Source organism: Pan troglodytes, chromosome 2 (genome assembly GCF_028858775.2).
Source record: "Pan troglodytes isolate AG18354 chromosome 2, NHGRI_mPanTro3-v2.0_pri, whole genome shotgun sequence".
NCBI classification, from domain to species: domain Eukaryota; kingdom Metazoa; phylum Chordata; class Mammalia; order Primates; family Hominidae; genus Pan; species Pan troglodytes.
Window position 1 is genome coordinate 31,881,631 of NC_086015.1, and position 17,223 is coordinate 31,898,853.

At 41.1% G+C, this 17,223-nt stretch overlaps 1 long non-coding RNA gene across 2 annotated transcripts in view; it reads left to right on the forward strand.

Moving 5' to 3' along the window:
* The window catches only part of LOC129143604 (uncharacterized), a 213,199-nt gene that overhangs the window by 79,231 nt on the left and 116,745 nt on the right, over window positions 1–17,223 (forward strand). The window contains exons 1-2 of one of the 2 annotated variants that reach the window (XR_008547227.1): window positions 7,656–7,787; window positions 14,010–14,270. This is a non-coding gene — a long non-coding RNA (uncharacterized LOC129143604). Of the gene's footprint in view, window positions 1–7,655; window positions 7,788–14,009; window positions 14,271–17,223 lie in introns of those variants that run through there. The other variant, XR_010155541.1, reaches the window with a different exon arrangement.

Below are 17,223 nucleotides of genomic sequence, written 5' to 3' on the forward strand. Positions count from 1 at the left end.
ATTACACTGTGTGATATATTACTCCCATTTACTAACAAGGAAATTGAGGCTCAGGGAGGTGAAGTCACTAACCTAAGATCTTATAGCCAACTTAATAGCAGAATCAGAATCTCACTGATGAGCGCAGGGTTGTGGCAGTACCTCTCTGCAAGGATGTAAGGGTGGGAGTCTGTGTGGTTTTGACAAGGGTGGGCAAGAATTCACCCTGGAAATCTTGACTAAAATGTTTTTGTGGGTCTCGGGCACAGTTAGGTTCACACCTAGGAAACTCTCTGAGGGTAAAGCCACAGCTTGGTTAAATTGGGTGACTCACAAGTGTGAAGGTTCATATTTTAGCACCTGGTAATCAAAGGCAGAATTAAACTACTTAAAAATGAACATTGATGAAAACTCAGAACCTTTGCAAGAAATCCAGGCCACAGCGTATATTAGACTCTGAATTGCACCTAAGGGTTGAATTACCTTCTAGCCCATCTTTGATTCATATTAAAGAAATATAAAGCGACAACCCTGGGCAGATGAGTAAGCCTTTGAGTCCTGTCCTGGGGTCATGTTCTCTGCTGGATCAGATTTGATTTCAGGAGCCCCTCCTGAAAAGCAGATTCATCATGGTATTTATTGGATAGGTTTGGAAGAGGGTAATCATGAGGTCCTGAAAGCTGTAATACAGATTTTTTAAAATCCAAGCCTCAGAAACTTACAGAGTTAAGAAAAGACAACTGTAGTTGCACAAGTGTATCTAAAATTCAGTACTTCTTTATTTTGAAAATTGCTTTTCAGTTTCTTCAGGAAAAATTACAAATGTGGTGGGCAATTAAGGGGAGAGAAAGGAAAAATGTCCTACTTTGTATTGACATTGTATTCTCTATGCCTAAATTATTGAGCAAAGAATCAAAGGAGTTAGTAACCTCAGCCTACTTCATCTCACTACTTCTCTACCTGGAATAATTTACAGATTTCTCTGGACGTTTGTTTAATATATATATATATATTCTTTTGAGATGGAGTCTCGCTCTGTTGCCCAGGCTGGAGTGCAGTGGCACGATCATGGCTCACTGCCACCTCCATCTCCTGGGTTCAAGTGATTCTCCTGCCTCAGCCCCCCGAGTAGCTGGGACTACAGGCGCACGCCACCATGCCTGGCTATTTATTGTATTTTTAGTAGAGATGGGGTTTCACCATTTTGGCCAGGCTTGCTACGAACTCCTGACCTCAAGTGATCCACCCACCTCGGCCTCCCAAAGTGCTGGGATTACAGGCATGAGCCACCACGCCCAGCCCAACATCTCATATTCTGTTTGGGATTCTGCCAGGGCTAGCAACCTATAGAAATGATTAAAGCATGAAAATGGGAATATTTTGTTGCCGACTTGCAGGTGAAAGTGTTGGTGGTAGACATATGCTTGTAGTTAATTACTCTGCCCCTTTCGTCAGCGCTTTGGCCCTATTGGTCATTTTATGCTTCATAGATTTTTTTTAAAAACATATTTAGACTTCCCACTTTTTACGGTTTTTCAGAACTTGCCTTTCCGCACATTTTGAGACGTTCACAGTAATAACTGGAGGTTATGCAATAACCGAAGGTTACGTATTAGTAATACAGATGCCAGGCATCCACTTTGCTAAGGGGCTTCTAGACTTGAGAAGGATTGGAGGAAGGGATTCATATGTAAGGTGGTAAAGAATCTTGGTGCTGGAAATTAGAATCAAGAGAAATAGTAATTGGATGCATGTTAAACTTAACCATTTAGACGGCTTATTTTTCCACTGGGCTATGACAAGCTCTATAAGCAGCACATGTCTGGTGTTGCCCACCATTGAATCCCATTTCTTGCACAGTACCTGGGACATAGCTGGGACTATATAAATATCTAGTTAATAAATTAATGAATAAGTGAATGAGACAGGGAAAGAACCCTGCCTATCTTGTTCTTTATAGTATTCCTAGACCATAGCATAGAACCTGACGCTAGTAGATGCTCAATAAATAATATAGACTTGGATGTCTTCCTGGAGCTTAAAATATCAAAATGTTAGGTTTTGTGAAATTCAGCCGCTATTTGTTGTATGACTGGGTTGGTTTTTAGAGATCAGATGATTTTTTCAGGTTGATTGTTCTCAGAGTAAAAACGGCTGGGTTTTGTCTTGCAAACAGCCCACGATTTTTTTTTTTTTTTTTTTTTTTGAGACGAGTCTCGCTCTGTTGCCCAGGCTGGAGTGCAGTGGTGCGATCTCGGCTCACTGCAACTTCCGCCTCCAGGGTTCAAGCAATTCTCCTGCCTCAGCCTCCCAAGTAGCTGGGATTACAGGCCTGTGCCACCATGCCCGGCTAATTTTTTTGTACTTTTAGTAGGGACAGGGTTTCACCATATTGGCCAGGCTGGTCTCGAACTCCTGACCTTGTGATCTGCCCACCTCGGCCTCCCAAAGTGTTGGGATTACAGGTGTGAGCCACTGCGCCCGGCCATGGCCCACTATTTTTTTTAAATTTCATTTTATAGCATCTCTGTAAGTACTGACACCTTGCCTGTCTTTGAAGGGGCCAACTGCTGACTTGTTTTTTCTGACTCTTTATTACGTATATCCACAATCAAATTAATTCTTGTTCTGTTACAGGAATAAGGTGGAGTGCAGAAGTCCATATAATAGAGCCATGTTATAGAAATTAAAATACATGGTAGTGCCAAGAATGCATGCCCCTGGATACAATGTAACACAAAGTGAAGAATAATGACTTAGGGGTCTGAAGGCTCTGGTTTTGGTCCCTGCTTTGCCAAAAACTTCAATGACTTGCTTAACTTCTTTGAGTCTTTTTCCTTGGTTGTGACAAGATTATCCTTTTGAAGAAACAGTATCAAGAAAATCATGTTCAGGGTAGAAAAAAATTACAGTTAGGCGGTGCATGTATGTGACTGAAAATAAACAATCAAGTAATGAGTATTAATTTGCTTATAAGTCAGTTTTTAATGACGAATTTCTGATGCTTTGTTAGAGAGCTTGGAAATTCAAATACAAGTATTTCCCCTTCCTTCTAAAGGAGCCCATAGATGCAAACTCTGAAGGCTTATTTGATGCATAAGAAAATGTCTCTTATTTTCATAAGTTGTCCTAATTTCTCTCCCTTTTTCTTCCTTTTCCGGGTAAAATAATATTTGCCAACTCTATTTTAGGGTTGGATAGGATTTATTTGCCTCATTATCTATATAACATCTGATTAAATCATTTTGAGTCAAATTAAAACATTTTCTCAATGTGCTATCAAAGAAATTCTAAACATTACACATCAAGAGCTTACAGGAAATCACCATCTTTATGTTAGAAAAGAAACAGGAAGCACTGCTTATCTCTGGCACCTCAAGATTTCTGAAGGACTTACCTACTCTGCAGAGTTTCTACTGAGGCACCAAAATCATCAACTCATTTGTGGCACTTTCTAAGACTTAACCTAGTTCTTCACAATATCTCCGGCTTGGGAAGAATTTGCCCAAGAAAACATTTCTATTACAAAAGTTCAAATGCCAGGAAAAATGGGTAGATAGTAAAGCAATTTAACATCAAATAATAATAATTTGGTAGTGTTTTAAAATATTGCTTAATATGAATGGAAGGATCTGATACTGAGTATACAATAGGACCTCAATTGCTCACTGTAGGTGGTGGGTGCAAAACATAGTTTTACGTGCTTCTTTATGCTTATCTCTGTTATCCATATTATATACAATAAACATGTATAACTTTTTAGATCAGAATAAGTTGTAGAAAGTATTATTGAAAAGTATACTAAATTAAACCATAGGCCTTTGCAGACATTTCACATTGAGAATTATAGACTTGAAAAGAGGGCATCCCAAAGGACATGAGTCTAAACACTATAACTAAATAGAGGAATAAACCAAGTCCCAGAGAGGTAAAATGACTTGCTCATGTCTGGAAGTAAAGGTGGGTGGGGAGGTGGGGGAAGCCTGGATTAGAATCTCGAGTCAGAACTCTTTGTGTGTTATCCATATAGTTTCAATGACAGACATCCTTTAACATATGTGTGATATGCAGATAATTTAGTCGTCCAGATAAAAACTACTCTGAGATCTTCTCTAGGAGTTCACTGGGAGGAAACTGAAAATTTTCTTAAAAGCATGATCAAATGTCTAGTCCCACTTGACTTGAATAATATGCCCAAGTATAAGATAACACACTTTGTCATTCCTGGCAACAACTAACCTCAAACACATCACACTGATTGGGCTGCTCTACAAGGTGGGCTTGAAGCCCAATATTTGCCCTCTCCTATAATGACCTAGACAAATCACCAGGTATCAAAAAAAAAGGCTAAGCCCAGAGATAAAGGAGAAGCGCAGTGAGTAGACCCCTCCATGTAAAGGAAAAGAAAAATCATATTTTGACACTGCCAACAGGAGTCCCAGGTGAAATACTCTGCTCTCTGTATCCATAGGTTCTGCATCTGTGGATTCAATCAATGGCAAATGGAAAATATTTTTTTAAAAATGGATGGTTGTAGCTGTACTGAACTATGTGCAGACTTTTTTTCTTGTGAATATACTCTAAGCAATACACTATAACAACTATTTACATAGAATTTACATTGTATTAGGCATTATAAGTAATCTAGAGATGATTTAAAGTATGTGGGAGGATGTCCGTAGGTTATATGCAAACGCTACATTATTTTATATCAGGAAATTGAGCATCCATGGATTTTGGTATCTGTGGGGGTCTTAGAACCAATCTCCATGAATAATGTACAATAACCATTTGAGAGAGGTTTTTTAAAAAATCCATTTTATAGATGAGTAACTGAGATTGAGAAGCTAGTCTATTTGTACAAGCTCATAGCTAGTAAATATGAATGCAGGTTATCTACCACCCAGACTATTGTTTTTCCCAATTTTTTCTACAGCTATGAAACCCTAGTTATAAGTTAACATAATATCCATTGCATAAAATAGATACAATAGAATGTGAAATAGGAAGTGTTGGATCAAATGGAAGGATACAGATGATTATCACAGACTATCAGACAGGAGGCTTAAAGTAGTCAATAATCAGATAAAGTCCCGGCGCAGTGGCTCACGCCTGTAATCCCAGCACTTTGGGAGGCAGAGCCTGGTGGATCACCTGAGGTCAGGAGTTGAGACCAGCCTGGCCAACATGGCAAAAACCTGTACTAAAATACAAAAATTCGCAGGGCGTGGTGATGGGTGCCTGTAATCCCAGATACTTGGGAGGCTGAGGCAGGAGAATTGCTTGAACCTGGGAGGTGGAGGTTGCAGTGAGCTGAGGTTATGCCACTGCACTCCAGGCTAGGTGACATGGCAAGACTCTGTCTCAAAAAAAAAAAAAAATCAGAGACAGAGCTGGGATGGATGCCCTACCAGGGTCCCCTTTACTGGGCTATGGCATTCCTCTCCCAGCTGCTATGAGTATTGACTCTGACTGGCTCACAGCTGCTTTTTTATCTGGAGAATTGCCCTCAGCTGGGGACCAATGGGAACTAATGCAAACTGCCACATCTAGGAGGCAACCCACAGACCACAGTTAACTCATATGGAGGTGTCAAAGGCAGACCGCTTGCCTCAAGGTGAGACACACTATGTGGTACGGTTCATATTCCAGAGCTCCCCATGGCATCTGATTGAGGCCTGTCCCCAGCTGAGACCACATCTTTGCTTAGCTTCTTCCTTCTGCCCCATTTTGCTTCCCCCGTTCCTTTTCACCTGAGTGTGCTCCTTCAGTCAATCACTTGAATGAGAATTAGAGTTGCAGATTAAAGAAAAACAAATAAACACATGCAAGACACTCATTTAAATTTGAATTTCAGATACATAAAAAATAATATTTTAATATAAATGTGTCCTATGCAATATTAGGGACATACTCATACTAAATTCTTCATTGTTTATCAGAAATTCCAGTTTAATGGGGATATTATATCTTATCTGGCAACCCTAGTAGGAATTTATATCTCAGACTCTGCTTCTAGGGAATCCAACCCACAACAATGTCTCATTCAGATTAAATATATGGAAGGAACTACTTGTGGGAAATTGGATGGATGTTATAGAAGGATTTTTATTGGAAATAGCTATGGAGTTCCAACCACCTTTCCCCAAAGTGGAAGAGTGTGCTGTGCTATCTTCTGATCCTGAGCTAGAGAGAGGGGCTGTCACTGGATCACTCAAAGTGCTTCATATCTATCCTAGCAGCTGGGGCCACGGTGGAACAATTTACCTGGGAGTTCTAACACAGCTTGAGGCAAGAGGGTTTAGGGTACAGTGGGGAAAAATTGCATTCTCCCTGGTGGCAGTTAAGGAGTGTGAATTTCAGAGACTAGATGAGGAATTCATGGGAGGAATGGGACCTGGAGTCATTTTTAAAGCGATTATTTCCTAGAGGATGGCCTGTTAAGGAAGGGGACCCCAATAGTTTACAAACCTGACTGAGGGGGTTTCAGGAGTAGCCAGACAAAGGAAAAGTACAGCCTAGGGCAAGGGTTAAAAATTTTTTCTGTAAAGGCTCAGAGAATAAATATTTTAATCTCTGTAGGCCACAGAGTCTCTGTTGCAATTATTCAGCTCAGTCATCGTCACACAAAAGCAAGCATAGACAGTATGTAAGAGGATGGGCATGGCTATGTTCCAATAAAACTTTATTTATAAAAACAGGCACTAGGTGGGATTTGGTCGGCCTGCAATAGTATGCCAAATCCTGACCCTGGACCAAGTAGAGTCAATTAGAGGGGATCAGCAGGGGAAACTACAAAGAAGGTGTGAATTTGCCTAGGAGCGAGTTTTCTTTAAATGTCTAACCATTTTATGTTCATATCAGTCAAGCAAAATTATTTCTGTTCACCTTTCATTTCTTTTCTCCCCAGACTCCAGCTTTGGAAGGGTCAGACACTGAGATTAGTAAAGCAAGGAAGAGTGAGCAAAGAAGACTAAGTTAAATTTGGAGTTTTGTTAAAGGGATTAGATAATTCTAACTATTTTAAATTATTTTTAAAATTATTAAATTATTAAATTATTTTTAATTATTTTTAAAATTATTAAATTATTAAAATTACTTAATAATTTTTAATTATTTTAATTATTGAAATGAGGTTGTAATATAAAGTAACTGTCGAATTTTCTATTAATTGTGTGACCAGAAAAGGCACAAGGCTCAGTCAGTTTTTATCTAGTCACTGGGAAAGAATGTCCTCCCCAGAATAAATTTTAAAGGGACAGCAAGAGACAAAAATAAAAATGAGGCTGGTCACAGTGGCTCACACCTGTAATCCTAGCACTTTAGGAGGCTGAGGTGGGCAGATCACCTGAGGTCAGGAGTTCCGAGACCAGCCTGGCCAACATGGTGAAACCCTGTCTCTACTAAAAATACAAAAATTAGCCGGGCATGGTGGCAGGTGCCTGTACTCTCAGCTATTCGGGAGGCTGAGGCAGAAGAATCGCTCAAAACTGGGAGGTAGAGGTTGTAGTGAGCCAAGAGCGCACCACTACACTCCAGCCTGGGTGACGGTAGAGAAACCCTGTCTCAAATAAATAAATACATAAATCAAAATAAAATAAAGGTGCTTTCTTATTACATTTAATTTGTCCTGCTTGTCTGAGGTACTTCTTACATTTATATTTGTAGGTCCTTGCCCAGAATTGAATCTAAAAATATTCCCAATATTGAGAAGTTTCCAAAGCAGGCACACAAAGTGGTTCTTGAGGGAAAAGGTTGGTTTTGAATTCCAGTGAGGCCTGGAGAACACAAAGCTATGCGAATCGCAGGTGAGTCAAAGCATTCCTGTCCCCTTAAGTCTTCACCCTCCTCTCTGTTCCCATGAGGAGTTGGACAGGGGAGGACGCCAGGAGCAAGAGCAAGTGTGAGGGGCACTTGGAGAGTGAGAAGAGGGGAAGAGGCTGACCACACTCATTTCCCTGAAGGCAGTAGTGGGCTGGTGGGTGGGGTTAGAAACCTCATCTTTGTTCAAATGTGACTTGATAGTCCACACTTTAACCTCTCAATTAAAACTGTTTGTGACTTACGATGACTATAGGACTTTCCAGTATGTAAGAATTAACAGAAAAGTCATGGGACTGCCTTACTTTGCATCCAGAGGCGGAAAAAGGCTATTCTTCTGGAACAAGACTGAGAGACGAAAGCAAAGTTGTCTCTCTCTTCACAACCCATGAGTCCCACATGTTTAATACACTGGGTAAACAGATAAATGTGAAATGGGGCCGGGCTCTGGGAGCCCTGTGTCAGGGGCCTTCCCTCACTCTGCAGTGCCCTGCTCCCCAAGACCTCCCTAGGAAACCCAGGGTGTCAGGAGGCACAGTGTGCCAATCACTGCGGCATATCTAGCTCTCCCTTAATTCGGAGGCCTGCAGAAAACAGCTTAAAACTGACTAAAAGTGTGATGATACCAATGAATTACTTCTCAGTGTTTTCCTTAGGATGTGCCACAAACTGACATCAGAGTGCATTCCAAAATAATAGCATAGTTCAGGGGTCAGAAAACTTTTTCTTCAAAAGGCAAGATAATAAATATTTTAGGCTATTCAGGCCATATATTATCTGTGGCAACTACTCAACTCTGCTGTGGTTCTTGAAAGTAGCTGTATATAATGCATAAACATATGAGTGTGATGATATTCCAGTAAAACTTTATTTACAAAAACAGGGATCATGGACTATAGTTTGCTAACCCTTGCTGTATTGTCTCAAAGCATCCATGTCTTGTTTTTCCAATAAGAGGCCCCATTTTCCTCCAGAATGACCCCTATACCACCAGCTCTACTACCCAGTCTGTGTGGTTCAGGGACAGAGGCTCACAAATGTCACAAATGTCAAAGCCCTCTCCTCTAAATCTAGGGGAGGACATGTCATTCAGAGCTGGACAAACATAGTATGCCTCTTTGTGTCAACTACTATTGACTTAGGGTGAGTACCTGAGCCAAGGCAATCAAAGTCAAATTAGATTAAGTGAAGGGACTTTTGCTTTAATAGCTTTGGATTTTAGGCTGGAAAGAGGTAAGCTTGAAATATTGGGATGAACAGGGAAAAGGAATCTGCCTGTCTTTGGTGGGATTCCCTAATACAAAGATTTGTTTCCAGGGAAATCTGAGGGAGATATGGGAGTCAGATTGGGAAAGCAGGGAGACCAAGCAAGGATGCAATATCAAGAAAAGCCCCATAAAGGGCAGCTTTGGCTAAGTTCTGAGGGAGGTGGGAAAGCTTTGGGGCCAATCTCAACTGTGAAGTCATTCTCATCAGGGAACTCTGCACCTGCCAGTCATTGGTTAAGGTCTACCCCTGGAGAACTTAAATTCCTAGGCTCTTCTAGCATTCAGGGCAGTACTTGCCAATATTGGCTTTAGAGTGTGAAGGCAAAGCACAGGTGCTATCTATCAGAAGAGAAAGCATTGCTAGGTTAAGGTGTATGAGGATGATGTGTAGAAAACGGACAGCTTCTGCTACACTGCTAGAGAGAGAAGTGAATTTTTAAAAAGTAAAAATAAGAGATGGGGAGAACCTGAGGGCTTATGACAATTTTTGACCTCTGTGTCCAGCTATTCCAGAAACACTAATTTACCCCTGGATTTTAAAGTGACTTGCGAGGAATAGGGGGAGAGGAGGAATCCCTATAAGTTTTCTATTACTTGCAAGCAAAAGTGTCTTAATGGAGAGAGACACACGATTGATCAGACTTTGCCATAACACAGAGTAGGAAGAAAATAAACCTTAAAAGGTGGCATATTGGCCTGTGGACCTCAAGTCTTGGAAGTAACTTCTCTCAATGGAGCTTTCGTGTCTCTATTTCTATTCTTAATAACAGCCCAATTGTGGAATTGCAGGGGTAGAAGTCTTTCACACCCTTACAAAAATCCAACTTCTGAGAATGAGGGAGGGCCTGAAAAGTCTGACCCCCGTTGGGGACAAACCCCAGGTGTACTCAAGGCCTTAATAAATAATGGAGCACAAGTAGAAGAAAAGGCAAGAAATGTGGGAAATGTGATATCTCAGTTCCAAGGCCCAGTGGACCAACTTGGCAGTCTTGGATAGAAACAGATTAAGTGTGAGAAATCACTCATCCCTAACATATAGTTGTTTCATGGACTTTGCCATTATGAGAAGCATTCAGCCTCAGTAAGTCACAGACAACAAAATGTGCATTTTTTCACTTCAGAGGATTTAGCCAGTTGATTAACTACAAAAAGAAGGAGCTTGGTGGGTAAAAGACTAAGCTTTCACTTTAGGGAATTCTGGTTGAGCCCTCCAAGAAACGGAGTTCACGTCTCAGCTCTGGGACTCTCAAGGATAATAGCTCACATCAGAAAACTACAGTAAAGGATTTGGCAAGCGGGGACCAGGGCAGGCAGTTGGATGGGCAAGGAATTATGGGAAGTCTCTCCTCCCATCCTCCCAGTTAGGGAAATTCTTAAAGAGATGGCAGAATAAGTGGAAAATATTATAAATCTAGCACTAAGTCTGATTTGAAATTGCCTCATATTTTTAGAAAAACAAAGAATGTGTGGTGCTTACAAAGAAAGATGATGGTCATAAAAATATTCTTCCTCCCTATCTCTGTATGTTTGTTCTTTTTCTTACTTTTAAGGGAAACTACTTACCAATGGGATAGGAAATCGGAAAAGCACAGAGGCTCACAAATGTCAACGTATTCAGGACTGAACTTAACAATAGGCAGATTAGATTAGGTGTAACCACAAGAAATCACTAACATTTGACAACTTTTGACCTACAAAAATGACAATTTCATATGACATAGCCTAATAATTTTGATATTGGGAAAAGAGATTCACTAAAACAATTTGATATTAAATAATTCAAAAAAGTATTGAAGCAGCCTTCATAGGAAAAACCAGAATGTTCATTGTTTTTGTGTTTTCTGTTATTTACTTTATAGTTCAGTATTGTCTTTAATTTGAGTTACATGTTGAAGGTGAGGTAGAAGCAGAATAAATTTTTCAGAACTTGGGTATATAAAGATCCCATCTGATCCCTGGTTACATTCATCATATGAATCTCTGCAGGTCTTTCTCTTGTAAATGTTATTATTCCAAACACCTAATAAAGGACCCTGACTCCACCATTTAGTAGTTGTATGGCCTTAGATCACACGGATGTAAGACCTTATATCTTTAAGTCCCAATAATCCCTTCTGTTGAAACATAAGATAATAAAATATATTATTAAATGAGATAATCCATGTAAGGTACCTTCACATCCTAAGCACTGAGTAAATACTAGCTAGGATAATACAAGTTATTATTTTTATTATTATTGTCATTATTACTAGGGCAGGTCTGGACAAACCAGAAAAAGCAGGAAGCCCATTTTCCATTTTGTCAGCCTTCCAAGTTCACCTTTCTGAGCATTCATCTCTGGCAATGGCAACAAGGAAAGAATCTGAATGTGAAGTTAAAAATCTGGGCTCCTATCTCTGCATTGCCACTTCTCAACTGTATAACCTTAAGCAAGTTACTTAAAAGTCTCTGAGCCTCAGTTTGCTTATCTGTAAAGGTGAGGAAGAGCCATCTGATGAGTTCGTAGTAGAGATCAATATAAAATACTGACCCTGTGTCTGATACACAGTAGGCACAGATTAATGTCCTCCCTCTTTCCTTCCACCCAGTGACTCCTTGGATGTCTAATGGCCCTCTGTCTGATAGGGCCTGGTCCTTCCGTCTCTGTCTCCCTGCCCTTCCTCTTGCACAGTCAGAACCTCAGTTCCTCAGATCTTGTTCTACTCTCTTTCAGTCTCATAGAGCAGAGCAGTAAAGGTAGTAATGACATTCATTGACTCAGGAAATGTTCTTGATTACCCACTAGGTGCCAGCCACTGGGGGTACAACAGTGAACAAAACAGACAAAAATCCCTGCCCCCAGTGAACTTACTGCCACAGGGTTTGAGTTGAGTTTTCTGTTACTAGTAGACAACAAAGTAAATGGCATATATAGCATGTGAGATGGTGATAATTTGTAAGGATAAAAAAATAAAGTGGAAAAGAGGCATAGGAAACATGTGTGTGTATTTTAAAGAGATTGCCTAGGAAAGGCTGACTAGGAATTTAACTTTGAGTATACCCTTGAGGAAGGGAGGGATATTTGTGGGGAGAGGTGACTTCAAATGCTACAATCCTATTGTATAATACATAATCTATGTGACAGTGTTTTTATATCCAATTCACAATTATTAGCTTTCACCCCTAAATCCATTCCAAGGTTTATTCACCTTTGACAATCTTCTAATACTGCGGATAGGATTAAAAACTGGTATTGGGCAAGCCAGGTTAATAGTTACCTGGTCCTGACATGACAATGTTACAGAAATGTCCATTTCCACTTAATTACCAACGAAGGCATCTTGATTTTCAGTGTCCACCTCTTCTCCCTTTGGTCAAGATTCTTTTGTCCTGAAAATGTTTTCAGTCATATCAAACTAGTGTGCTGCTCTACAAGGCCATGGTCCAGAGGCATGCTCAGTGGTGATTAGAACTCACCCATGAGGACAGCCAACACACAAAGCTTACAATGTGCTTGGCATGGGGCTAAATGCTTTACATGTATTATCTCGTCTTATCCTCTCAACAACTCTGATGGAGGTTTCTTAATTATCATCATTTTCCATATGTGGAGAATGAAGAACAGGAAGGTTAAGTAACTTGCTCAAAGCAAAGCAGTTTGTAAAGCAGTAGAGATGAAACTTCGAACTAGTTGTACATTTAACCACCATATCATTGGTTTCTAAACTCTAGCATGCTCTAGAGTCACCTGTAAAGCTTGTGAAACCTAAATTGCTGGATTCCACCCAAAGAGATTCTGATTCAGCATGTCTGGCATGGGACCTGATAATTTGCATTTCTTTCCTTTTTTTTTTTTTTTTTTCCAAAGCAAAAGCAAGTTTATTAAGAGAGTAAAGGAGCAAAAGAATGGCCACTCCGGCAGGGTGCGGTGGCTCATGTCTGTAATCCTAGCACCTTGGGAGGCCGAGGCAGGTAGGTCACCAGGCATGAGCCACCGTTCCTGGCCCATCTACCACATTCTAGTGGTTAAAGCAATAAGCCAGCTCAGATTCAAGGGGAAGGGAAAATAAATTCCACCTCTTTATGGAAGGAGTGGTAGTATCACATCACAGAGGAGTATAGACACAGGGGGATGGCTCTTTGGGGGCCATTATTTTAACAACCTACCTTCTGTGTGTCTGCTTCTGTGGACCCCCCAGAACTCTCAGATTCCTCTGATCACATTCTGCCTTTAGAAGTACTGGTGCCATTGTTTTATAGGCACTGGATTGGGAACTCCTAAAAGGAGCTCAGTGCCAGTCAAACCGAACTTAGCATAAGCACCCTGGTTCCCCAGTTTGTTATCAATAAACACAGTGAAAGTTTATTTTTAAGGACAGAAATATTTTTTGTCATATCATCTGAAAAGTCAGTCCCTTCTAGATTAAAGAAGTATAATGCAGCAAAGTGCACATCGCTCCTCTGTGATGTGATGCTACCACTCCTTCCATAAAGAGGTGGAATTTATTTTCCCTTCCCCTTGAATCTGAGCTGGCTTATTGCTTTAACCACTAGAATGTGGTAGATGGGCCAGGAATGGTGGCTCCTGCCTGTAATCCCAGCACTTTGGGAGGCCAAGGCGGGTGGATCACCTGAGGTCAGGAATTTGAGACCAGCCTGACTAACATGGTGAAACCCCGTCTCTACTAAATACAAAAAAAAAATTAGTCAGGCGTGATGGTTCATGCCTGTAATCCTAGCTACTTGGGAGGTTGAGGCACAAGAATCGCTTGAGCCCGGGAGATGGAGGTTGCAGTGAGCCAGGATTGTACCATTAACACTCCAGCCTGGGCAACAAGAGCGAAGCGAAACTCCGTCTCAAAAAAAAAAAAAAAAAAAAAAAAGAACGTGGCAGATACACAATGTTCAAGTTCTGGAGCCTGCATCTTAAGAGCCCTTGCGTTTTTTTGCTCTTGTCCTCAGAGATCATTGCGATGAAGCCCAAGCTAGTTTACCCGCTGGGGGCATGTAATGGACAATTGAGATGCGCTAGCCACAAGCCAGTAGGAGGAGCCACAGACAAGTTTTCAGAGGAAGTGATCGAGAAAGCTTGCTGGATTTTCCTTCCAGATTGGCGGTCTCTGCCTGCTCCAGCCCACTCACCAGCAACTACTGAGAAACTCCAGTTACAGATTTCAAACCCACTGCTTGCCTGGCATTGGAAAGTCCCATCTTAACCTGCAGGTGGGTTCCCGTATCAGGGTGTTCCTAAGCCTGAGTGCTGTGTTTCCCTACGTGGACCATGAATGTGGGGTCATGACGTTATCATAGTATCATATAGAGCTTTTTTTTTCAATTATCTTATAACCCTTCTGGTTAGATCAAGAATAATTACACTTGCTAAACAACCTTTAGATTAGCACAAGGAGAGCAAGCTTTGGGCAAAGAACTTCGGCAGCCAACAGTATCTATCCAGGATCTAATAACATCATTCTGTTCTTATTGAGCGTGTGTGCTAGTGTCATTTATGTATAGTGATCCTGGTTTTTCATTTGTGTTTGTGATGTGAAATTTCCTTTTCAAACAAATGTGGTAATTTTAAAACTATATTCATGTGTAGAGAAAACGTATGATAAATGATAGCATTGGAAGTAAACATACACGGCAAAGCTGTGACAGCAGCAAATAAGCCCAGGCAAGGCTCATGAGGTTGGCTCACAGGGCTAAGACAAGTGTTCTGTCACCTCACAGACTTCCAGCCCTCCTGCCTTGCCCTTTAGAGCATGTGACCCAGTGGTCATGGGACAACTGGCCTGGCTCCCTGTTTGCCTTTCTCTACATTTTCTTCCCCTCTTCATTCCAGGTCCTTACAGAGGGGCCCTTCCAGGTTTCCAGAAGAGTTGGGGAAAGTGAAGTACTAACTCCTGTGGAAGTGGTCCCCCATCTCTTGTCTCTTCTTTCCCCAGTTAGCATTAGGATCTGACTGTATAGTCTCTTTAGTGAAAAGGTTTCTTAGCCCCTCAAGACCTTTTATTTTCCATTTTTGAAAAATGGAGGTGCTTTTGAGGGCTGGGTGTGTTTTTTTGTTTGTTTGTTTGTTTTTTGGGGAAACTCCTAGGACTCTAAAGAGCTGAGAAGGCCTGGTGACTTACAGCTGGTTCTAAGCCCTAGGCTGTGAGAGAGAGTGTTGTCAGGGGCCTTAGAGTTTCATTTGATAGCCTCAGGCCATGCTTACCAGGATGGGAAGGCAGCAGGCACTTAGAATGAAATCCTAGCTCAAGACTACAGATGGAACATTTGCAAGGATCTCTCTTACGAAGTATTTTGTTATCTAAAAAGAAGGCATAAATTCAGCAGGAAAGCAAAGGAGGCAGGAATGCTCAATATTTAAGCAGTTTATATTTAACTTTTTGTATGTGCCAGCGACTGTTTAACATACTGGGGATACAGAAGTAAATGAGACAGATAAGGACCCAGCTGTCATGGAGATGGCATTATAGTAGAGGAGACATAATATAAACAAATACATGAAATAATATACTGTATAATACCAGGTAGTGATAGTAGCTATGAAGAAAAATTAAGCATCTTAATGGATGGAAAATACGTATGTGTCTGTGGGGTGTGTGTGTGTGTGTGTGTGTGTGTGTAAGGTTCTAGTCCTCCTTAGGGACTTTAGTCTCCCAAAGACACTCCCATAAAGGTATAGATTAAAAACTGAGAGAATTTAACTCTGCTGCTAAATATGGTGGTTATGGGGGTGGGGGAAACATTCTGGAAGAAAAAGTCTTGGCTAGGACATGGGGATGACAATGAACAGGGGACTATCCCTTGTGACTGGGATTCCCCTTCCTCCAACATTACCCCTCATCTTACCCCCTGCAATGCCTTAACTTTTTTTTTTTTTTTTTTTGAGACAGAGTCTCGCTCTGTTGCCCAGGCTGGAGTGCAGTGGCGCGATCTCGGCTCACTGCAAGCTCCACCTCCCAGGTTCACGCCATTCTCCTGCCTCAACCTCCCGAGTAGCTGGGACTACAGGCACCCGCCACCACGCCCAGCTAATTTTTTGTATTTTTTAGTAGAGATGGGGTTTCACTGAAATTTCCTCTCTTACAATTGCATTTTTATTGAAGGTAAAGCAAGCAGCTCCCAAGGCAGCCACTTTGGGAGAAACATTTGGTTCTGTCCTCTGTTCTTGGAAAGTTTTGGTTGATGCTAAAGAGGAGAATGGGAGTACTGTTTTGAGTTTTCTGTTTCTCTTTCCTTGCTTTGTCAAATGCCTCAAAAAACCTGTTGATTAGTGGTCCCCAGTACTCTCCGCATGTCAGTACATTGTCACTTGCAGTGTTCCTATTATCTATTATTGCGTAGCCCACACATTTAATATCCTAGTTCAACAATTTATTATTATCTGTATATTCTGTGTGTTGGCTGGGCTCACCTGGATGGCTCTTCTTTGGGGTCGTTCATGCAGTTGCAGTATGATAGGGCTGAGGCTGGAGTTATCCAAAGGCTCAACTAGGCTGGATGCCAAGGTAGTTTCTTCATTCATATATCTGGTGCTCCAGTGCCTCTCCTTGTGACTACTGGTCAAAGCAGACACAGGCCACTCAAATTCAAGGCAATGGAAGAATAGACACAATCTTCGGTGGTAAAGTGTCATGCACGTACTAGGAAGGAAGGAATTGGTGACAATCATGTAGACATGCTACTTCAAGCAGCACATGGGGGGCATCCTCCCAGCGCTCAGGCAAATTCTGACAATATCAGGTCACTAAAGGGAGTTCTGAGGTTTGGGACTTCTGGGGTTATTATTCTGAAGGATAGTAGGGGTTACTACCCCTAAAAATACGAGGCAACACTATAGGCATCATTAACATCAGTCAGCAACAATATCTGGTTAGCCCCTGCTCCAATACACTCCAGATCTCCCACCCCCTGAAAAGAATATTAAACTCTACCTGCCAACTGAATGTCTCCTAAAAGTTCTCTAGAGTGGCTGTGAGACATGGGAAAAAGCATGGTCTTGGCTCCATGTGAGACATGGACTTGCCTTTAGGTTCTGCCACACAAACTCACTTGGCAAATTATTTTTCTGAGAAACATTATCTGCAAAATGAAGACAATAATACATAATGTTGCTTTAAGGATTAAATGGATTAACCAATGTCAAATGCTCATTGTAGACACTGAGTAA